Source organism: Phyllobates terribilis, unplaced genomic scaffold (genome assembly GCF_046119375.1).
Source record: "Phyllobates terribilis strain yellow unplaced genomic scaffold, ASM4611937v1 Scaffold_11__3_contigs__length_659146591, whole genome shotgun sequence".
NCBI classification, from domain to species: domain Eukaryota; kingdom Metazoa; phylum Chordata; class Amphibia; order Anura; family Dendrobatidae; genus Phyllobates; species Phyllobates terribilis.
The window spans coordinates 525101470-525111564 of record NW_027362771.1 but is presented as its reverse complement, the minus strand read 5'-3'; the positions used below and the strand labels follow the sequence as shown (position 1 = coordinate 525111564).

General features: G+C 43.0%; 1 long non-coding RNA gene across 1 annotated transcript; it reads left to right on the top strand.

Annotated features, from left to right (window-relative positions):
- Positions 1-201: 201 nt before the first annotated feature.
- On the top strand, positions 202-8062 carry LOC141165269 (uncharacterized). Its single transcript, XR_012251130.1, has 3 exons — positions 202-274; positions 547-664; positions 7888-8062. It is a non-coding gene; the product is annotated as an uncharacterized lncRNA (long non-coding RNA).
- The last annotated feature ends 2033 nt before the right edge of the window (positions 8063-10095 follow it).

Sequence of the window (10095 nt, the reverse complement as noted above, 5' to 3'; positions counted from 1 at the left end):
TACAATCAAGTGTCTTAATAAAACTATGGTATCTATCTTCTAGATAATATTCCAGCAGATAACCCGGTCAAAAGAAGGCTCATTGAAGGAGACATCGTTACTACAGTGAGTATCGTCTGATGGAGGGAAGTAGTAAATGTTTCATTATGATGGGATGTCACTTTTTTTATTTTTTCCCCCTCACAGAGAACCAGCAGATTCAGCCCAAAATTGTCCCTGTGGCCAAAGAATAATAATGAAGTTCAAATTCCATTTGCTCTATCTCCTGAGTATGGTGAGTTGTTAACCTTTGATGCAGAAACTGGATTTCCTTGGGCTAAGGCCTCATTCAGACGCCCATGGTTACTTGTTTTTTCCATCAGTGTGAAATTTATTTATTTTTTTTTAAACCCTCTTTAACAAGTACATTTAAAAAAAAAAAAAAAAAAATTATATTAAGAGAGGGAAAATAAACACGGCACACTGACACATGGATGGCATCCTTGTGCTGGTCCTTTTATTTCATTATATTGGATAAATGACTAATGTAACATTTCATATTTGCAGAAGAAGGGCATCAAAGAGTCATACTGGATGCGATGAAAGACTTGGAAGAGTCAACATGTATGCGTTTTAGAAACCGTTCAATGGATAGAGACTTCATCAACATTGTGCCAAGAGATGGGTGAGCAAGAAAAAAGAATGAATTCTGAAGACAAGCCATGCACTTAGCATAATATGGTAGTATTAGCAGAATATTAGTTGTATGTATGTATGTATGTATACACTGCTCAAAAAAATAAAGGGAACACGCAAATAACACATCCTAGATCTGAATGAATGAAATATTCTCATTGAATACTTTATTCTGTACAAAGTTGAATGTGCTGACAACAAAATCACACAAAAATCATCAATGGAAATCAAATTTATTAACCAATAGAGACCTGGATTTGGAGTCACCCCCAAAACTCAAGTGGAAAACCACACTACAGGCTAATCCAACTCTGATGTAATGTCCTTAAAACAAGCCAAAATGAGGCTCAGTATTGTGTGTGGCCTCCACGTGCCTGTATGACCTCCCTACAACACCTGGGCATGCTCCTGATGAGGTTGCGGATGGTCTCCTGTGGGATCTCCTCCCAGACCTGGACTAAAGCATCCGCCACCTCCTGGACAGTCTGTGGTGCAATGTGACGTTGGTGGATGGAGCGAGATATGATGTCCCAGATGTGCTCAATCGAATTCAGGTCTGGGGAACGGGCGGGCCAGTCCATAGCTTCAATGCCTTCATCTTGCAGAAACTGCTGACCCACTCCAGCCACATGAGGTCTGGCATTGTCCTGCATTAGGAGGAACCCAGGGCCAACCGCACCAGCATATGGTCTCACAAGGGGTCTGAGGATCTCATCTCGGTACCTAATGGCAGTCAGGCTACCTCTGGCGAGCACATGGAGGGCTGTGCGGCCCTCCAAAGAAATGCCACCCCACACCATTACTAACCCACTGCCAAACCGGTCATGCTGAAGGATGTTGCAGGCAGCAGATCGCTCTCCACGGCGTCTCTAGACTCTGTCACGTCTGTCACATGTGCTCAGGGTGAACCTGTGTTCATCTGTGAAGAGCACAGGGCGCCAGTGGCGACTTTGACAATCCTGGTGTTCTGTAGCAAATGCCAAGCGTCCTGCATGGTGTTGGGCTGTGAGCACAACCCCATCTGTGGATGTCGGGCCCTCATACCACCCTCATGGAGTCAGTTTCTAACCGTTTGTGCAGACACATGTACATTTGTGGCCTGCTGGAGGTCATTTTGCAGGGCTCTGGCAGTGCTCCTCCTGTTCCTCCTTGCACAAAGGTGGAGGGAGCGGCCCTGCTGCTGGGTTGTTGCCCTCGTAGGGCTCCCTCCACGTCTCCTGGTAGCGCCTCCAGCCTCTGGATACTACGCTGACAGACACAGCAAACCTTCTTGCCACAGCTCGCATTGATGTGCCATCCTGGATGAGCTGCACTACCTGAGCAACTTCTGTGGGTTGTAGAATCCGTCTCATGCTACCACGAGTGTGAAAGCACAACCAACATTAAAAAGTGACCAAAACATCAGCCAGAAAGCATTGGTACTGAGATGTGGTCTGTGGTCCCCACCTGCAGAACCACTCCTTTTATTGAGGGTGTCTTGATAATTACCAATATTTTCCATCTATTGTCTATTCCATTTGCACAACAGCATGTGAAATTGATTGTCAATCAGTGTTGCTTCCTAAGTGGACAGTATGATTTCACAGAAGTTTGATGTACTTGGAGTTATATTCTGTTGTTTAAGTGTTCCCTTTATTTTTTGAGCAGTATGTATGTATGTATATTACAGTAGGTACGGAAAGCTTTCAGACCCCTTTTACATTTTTCACTGTTGCATTGCAGCCATTTGGTAAATTCTAAAAAGTAAATTTTTTTTCTCATTAAAGTACTCTCTGCACCCGATGTTGACTAGAAAAAAACAGAAATGTACAAATTTTAGCAAATTTATTTAAAAAGAAAAACTGAAATATCACATGGTCATAAATATTCAGACCCTTTTGTCATATTTAAGTCACAAGCTGTCCATTTCCTTGTGATCCTCCTTGAGATGGTTCTACTCCTTCATTGGAGTCAAGCTGTGTTTAATTAAACTGATAGGACTTGATTTGGAATGGTGTACTCCTGTCTATATAAGACCTCACAGCTCACAGTGCATGTCAGACCAAATGAGAATCATGAGCTCAAAGGAACTGCCCAAGGAGCTCAGAGACAGAATTGTGGCAAGGCACAGATCTGGCCAAGGTTACAAAAGAATTTCTGCATTACGCAAGGTTCCTAAGAGCACAGTAGCCTCCATAATACTTTAAATGGAAGTTTGGGACCACCAGAATTCGTCCTAGACCTGGCCGTCTAGCCAAACTCGGCAATCGTGGGAAAAGAGCCTTGGTGCGAGAGGCAAAGAAGAACCCCACAAAGTCATCTATCACTGCAGCCCTCCACCAGTCAGGCCTTTAATGGTCCGACGGAAGCCTCTCCTCAGTGCAAGACACAGATTCTCTGGTCTGATGAGACGAAGATAGAACTTTTTGGTGATCATTCTAAGCGGTATGTGTGGAGAAAACCAGGCACTGCTCATCACCTGCCCAATACAATCCCAACAGTGAAACATGGGGGTGTTTTTCAGCTGCAGGGACAGGACGGCTGGTTGCAATTGAAGGAAACATGAATGCAGCCAAGTACAGAGATATCCTGGATGAAAACCTCTTCCAGAGTGCTCTGGACCTCAGACTTGGCCGAAGGTTCACCTTCCAACAAGACAATGACCCTATGCACACAGCTAAACTAACAAAGGAGTGGCTTCAGAACAACTCTGTGACCAATCTTGACTGGCCCAGCCAGAGCCCTGACCTAAACCCAATTGAGCATCTCTGGAGAGACCTGAAAATGGCTGTCCACCAACATTCACCATCCAACCTGATGGAACTGGAGAGGATCTGCAAGGAAGAATGGCAGAGGATCCCCAAATCCAGGTGTGAAAAACTTGCATCATCCCCAAGAAGACTCATGCTGTACTAGCTCAAAAGAGTGCTTCTACTCAATACTGAGCCAAGGGTCTGAATACTTATGACCATGTGATATTTCTGTATTTCTTTTTTAACAAATCAAATTTGCAAAAAATTTCTACATTTCTGTTTTTTTTTCAGTCAAGATGGGGTGCAGAGTGAGAGAATGAGAAAAAAATGAACTTCTTAGAATTTACCAAATGGCTGCAATGAAACAAACAGTGAAAAATCTAAAGGGGTCTGAATACTTTCTGTACCAACCTACATCTGCAGCTGACAGATATACCTCTACAAACATTTTGCATTCCCTTTTCCTTTTTGTCAAAACCTATTACACCCGGAGGCACTACCTTATGCTCTAAGACTTAGCCCATGTATTATATCACTTATCACACTCTATACAGTATATATCACATAACATTATCTATAAAAAGATGCATTGTATTATACACATTATGCCATTGTTTTCAGGGGCAGGAACGTAACAGTCCAGACCATACCCTTACAGCCCCACCCCAGCACAGCATCAGTTTCAACTGTATCTGTATCCTAAAATACAAATATTAAAAATATAAACTTTTATGGCTTCATTCTGGCAATGATCATTCCACCATCCATGGTTGGATCTATATATATATATATATATATATATATATATATATATATATATATATATATATATATATATATATATATATATATATATATATATATATATATATATATATATATATATATATATATATATATATATATATATATATATATATATATATATATATATATATATATATATATATATATATATATATATATATATATATATATATATATAACGCGCCCCTGGGCCTGCTGTGTCGCGCAGCGTCTCGCGCACGGGGGCTTACCCGGAACCGGATCAGATGAGGGTTGTAGTCTCCGAGTGGCGGGGACCCGGTCCGTGCCCAGGGGGTCAGACTCAGTGTGTGGCAGTCTTGATAGATGTTATTTGAGTGTCGACTACGCCACCCGTTGATTTGCAGCTATGGAGCTGCCGCTGCAGGGCAGACCGCTGAGGCCGGTGTAGAATTGTGCAGCGTGATAGTATAACCCCCAACGGGAGGGGTATGGCCTCAGGGCAGCCGACGTGGAAGATGGGGGTAGCAGGAACCACTCAGAGACGGTGCGGTGTAATTCAGGGTCTTTACTGGTAACAACGATAGACCCTCCCGGAGTACTTGCTAGCGAACGGGGCCTGGTCAGTCCTTGAGCAGATGGGATCTCCCCTGGCCAGGCGGAGTTGTAGGCCTCCCAAACTGACTGTACTCTTCTGGCTACCTTGCTAGAAGCGGATATAAGTAGCCCACGTCCCTGAGTGTACCGTGTGGTGCTCACCCGTATGGCCGGTGACTCGGGGCCTTCTATTGGCTTCCGCTCCACGATGGCGGTGCTGGTCCCACACGTGTGACCGTGCCTTCGGGTTTCTGGGCCTGAGGACCTGAAATCCCCTGCCGGTCGGCTTCTGCTGCTGGGTAAGAGTTAGTCCCCACAGCCTCGGACGCCGGGTCCGGTAAGAAAGCTTCTCAGTCAGGGCGAGCTCTGCAGCTGCCAGCCCCTGACTCGTAGTAGTATTGCTCCCACTGAGCTCCAGCTGTTTCTTCCTATGACTGTCTCTTGTCTCTACTCTCCTTGACTCCTAACCCTGCTTCAGCCCCGGGTTTATATAGGGGAAGTTCTTCCCCTCCCAAGACTGGGCAGGAGGTGTGGCATGCACAGGATCCCTGACCAAGAGACCTCCCACCTGCTCTCAGACGTAATATCTCTATTACTGTGGCAACCAGACCCCTGGGGTGTCACATTTTTATATATATATATATATATATATATATATATATATATATATATATATATATATATATATATATATATATATATATATATATATATATATATATATATATATATATATATATATATATATATATATATATATATATATATATAATATGATGATGGGTGGCTCATTAGTTCTGTAGGCTTTAAAGGGAACCTGCCACCAAAAATGGCGTTATTATGCTGCACGGCGCCTGCACGCATCCGAATACAGCGGGGAGAAAATTATGTTTAGTCATGGATGGGGTGGGGGCACCGCTGGTTCAGTCTCTGCTCTGAGTATACAGAGCGGCCGATGGAACCACGCCCCGGCCCTGACTTGACAGATGGCCCTAATGCCGGGGGTGTTACAGCCATGACTGAAACTGCGCCCCGGCCGTGACTGACACTCATTCTGCATTGGGGCTCAGCAGTCAGTCAGAGCCGGGGAGCTGTTAAAGCGGCAGCTCTGTATACTCAGAGCGGTGACTGAACCAGCGCCACCCTTGCCTCCATGACTGAACACTGAATGCTGGTGGGGAGAATAAGGCTATGTGCCCACGATGCAGAAATGCTGCATATTTTTTCAGCTTCTCCCTGGCAGGAAAAACGCATGCGGTTTTTACATGCGTTTTTCCCGCCAGGTAGAAGCGTTTGTCAAGCATTTTTGCATGCATTTCTGCATGCGGGTTATCAAGCGCTTTTCCAAGCGATTTTAGCATCACTTGGAAAAGTGCTTGACAACTTGTTCACACTATATAAATCCATGCAACCGGCATGGATTTATAGTAGTGTGACCAAGTTAGTTAAAAAAATAAAGACTAAGAATGGTAAAGAAAAAATAAAGATTATACTTACCTTCCGATATCCTCCCTGTGTTTTCTCCGCTGCGTCTGGTGTCTTGGGCGGCTCGCGGTGGTGTGAAGGACCTGCGGTGACGTCTTTGAGTCATGTGACAGGTCACATGACTCAATGACGTCATGGCAGGTCCTTCACAACACCGTGACCCATACAGCAGACCAGACGGAGGGGAGAAAACACCGGGAGGACATCGGAAGGTGAGTATAATCTTTATTTTTTATTTTAAATTCCTTTTTTTTACAGGTTCTATGGTACCCAGGTCTGGATGAGAGTCTAATCTTCTCCAGACCTGGGTACCATTCGCACATTGAACCGTGTGATATCCGCATGTGCAGATGCAGTGATGCGGATGTCACGCGGTCCAATGCAAGTCAATGGCGGCGATTACGCTACGTGTCCGCAAAATTAATGGACATGCTGCGTATTTTTCCGCAATGATAATCTACAGCAGAAATTTCCGCAGCATGTGCACATGCGGATTATCATTGGGGACCATGGGGCACTTATTACCAAGCTTTTTTTAAGCGTTTTCGCTGCGGAAATTCCGCGGCAAAAACGCATAGTGGGCACGCAGCCTGAAGCTCATTTTCTTCCCGCTGCATTTGGCTGCGTGCAGGTGCCGGGCAGCATAATAACTCTGTTAACCTGCAGATTAACCACATATCTTCAGGTTAACAGTGTTATTTCTGGTGACAGGTTCCCTTTTAAAAGTAGAGATGAGCGAATCTTTTAAAATGCAAATTTACCAGCTTTACTTGTCACTCCCTCACAGACAGTGACACTGATTTCTCTATCAATTAATCTGTACTCTTCTTCTCTTTTCCTTACTCGCTAATCTTCACTGCTGTTCTGTCACACACACAATCTGTACAGTTTATTCAGTGTTGCATGGTTTTGTCCTTCTCTTCTGTCCTTATCTATATGGCTAAACTGTAAACTGTGAGGTTCTCTCGCTATCCAGGTTTGACACAAAATGGTTGCTGCATTTCCTGCTTCTGCTTTTATACAGGATATGACCGTCCCTCCTGATTGGCATATCCAATCATATGATAGCTGCAAGGAATCTTGGAGCGGGAAGCCCATTTGTGGCCGAAGTTATATGATAATGGCTGATGCAATGAGTAAAATGTTGGCATCCCTTTGTAGGCAATTTGCACAAAGCATTTAAATTTGCTGGATTCCTCAAATTCCAAAAATTCAACACCTATTTTGACTTTCATCTAATTAATTCAGTCATCCGTACTTATCTTCAATTATGTTCATAGGTATTTTCTTGCCACTTACCGTAATTGCCGTGGGCCATTCAGTCTAAATGGACCTTGAGCCGTTATCGGGGGGCGGCTTATCTGACTGGAGAACAAAGGAATCAGGTGTTTAAAATTCAAACTGTGACATTGTCTCATTGTCTGTTGGACAAGAGTCGGGCGCCTCCCCATACACATTGGATGGTGTGCGGTTTGGGACAATCATCTAATGTGCATGGGAGCACCACCTTTTTAGGATACCCATTTAACAGCAGACTGTCCAACCAGGATCAGATCTCCAACAACCACATCCTGATTTACCTGTTATTGAGATATGCCGCCAGTATTTTATGTATGTACTATATCTCTTTCAGCTGTTATTCCCAGATTGGTCGTGTTGGGGGAAAACAAGAGCTCTCCTTGGCCTTCGAATGTGTAAAAAAAGGAAAAGGAGTTGTATTGCATGAACTTCTGCATGTGATTGGCTTCTGGCATGAGCATGCCCGTGCAGACCGGGATGACCATGTGATAATTCATTGGAAAAACATAAGGGAAGGTATGGATAACTATATTCCAACACGTGAGGAGCCTGAACTGTAGCTTGTTGGTTTATGAAGACACTATTTTTGGGTTAAAAGGGTAATCTGGCTCCGCTCATTTCTGCATTGGGAGGTGAGCAGGATCAAATAAAGGGAATCGGTTAGCAGGTTTTTGTTATGTAATCTAAGAACAGCATGAAGTAGACGCTGATTTCAGTGATGTCACGTATTAGGCTGTGTTTTTGTTTTTTAAATACAAAGAGTGTTTTATCCTCCGGAGATTATTACTGCCAGACTAGGTGCCAGTATGCACCCTGGTCCAACTATGTTCCCTCCTGTGACTCTCGGCTTACTGTCAATATACAATGTATACAGAAAGCTGCTAATCGAGGGGTGTGGGCGAGGTTAGCTTTCTAAGTTCTGCTATGTCTAAAAACTGATTGCACCACAGTCAGTCGTTTTTTTCAAGCTGATTGGACACCCGTTACAGGTAGCATATGGCTTAGGGGTGCAGTTTACAGAGCAAAAGGAACAGAGCTATTAAATTTTATATTTAATCAAGAAAAATAGGCAGTGTTTGTAAAATTTTTTGTATAGATTTTTTTTTATAAAGGGGATATAGTACAGTATAGTATTATCTATATGATTTATATAAAATAAAAGGAATAATTAAAGAAGCTTACGAAATCTGGTCACAGAAATGGCTCAGAGCTTGGTGAAGGGAAGCACTTCAATTTGAAACATGGACAGTACCCACAGTGAACTATGACTTACACGGACTGACAATTGATCCAGATAATGTTTCTGCTTTTTATTAGCTCCTACATTAAGCCCATAGCCCCATCCCCCCCCTTCATGACCTCATGTAGGTCGGATTGTGGGATGTCCTGGGTCTGTTTAGAATTTTATGAGATCCCTTACTTATATTGTATCTTCACTTCTAATGGTCCACGGTGTTAGACATAGCTGTCATATTTTTTTTTTTTTATCCTAATTTTTACCTTTTACATAGAGAGCAAATATGACCGTTATAGCCCCATTTATTATTCAATTGGAGGGATTTTAGTGGCCCTACACTGATGTGTGTTAATGTGTCACGTTTGTCCCTTCGACACCGAAAATCTATATCTCGTCAGATCGATACAGAATCCAACATTCCTATGTGGACAATGGAGCCGGGCTGGCTACCACAGATTCTTTCATGAAAGGAAGCTCAACCGGGAGAACACAGTTATCCTCCTTGGAACAAATGAACCTCTGCTTCTTGAGTATTCAAATTTTAGACTGTCTTTTTCCCACAACAGATATTCTGTTTTTTAATCACCTATCCACAGCAGGAAGTCCCAGCTTCAAAGGGCGTTTTTGAGGTTTTTTTTTTTTCTCCCTTCCTTCCTAGCTAAAAGTAATTTACCCTCTGCCCCATATGTCCAATGAGGTCTATTTCTAAGAGTCTGAAGTGTAAGTTCTTGCCCTAAATGTTCTATCTGAGGGGGTGAATGCCCCTCCCTGGAGAGGTCTTCATGAATTTGTAATCTTTCTCTGACAGTGCCAAGTGGATTCTCTGTTTTGTGCATGAGGCCTAATTATTTAGAATTGCAATCTGAATTTTTTTTTCAATTATTTTAGATTATATGCAAAACTTTTGTAAGCAAGAGACAACAAACCTGCTTGTGGATTATGATTTGGGCTCCCTACTTCATTACTCAAGGTCAGTCATGTATTCTGTATATTAAACAGGTTTTGCTTTTCATCTTTTAAAAATGTCTATTTATACAGTGAAATGATCAAACCACAAAATCATTTAGTTATACAGCATTCTGAATTTCGTTTCAATTTCTGCCTCCAATATAACTGCTTGCAGCCACTGAACAGAAGCAACAAAGCGGTACTAATATCTTCAGTGCTTTGCAAGAAATGTTCCAGACATTAAAGGGGCTGTCAAGGTTTGGGATGAGTCTGCAGTTGAATCCTCACAGCACGCACACCGCACGCTGCCAGGATTCTCCGAGGGTGAGGGAGCAAGCGGTCACGTAACTGTAAGTA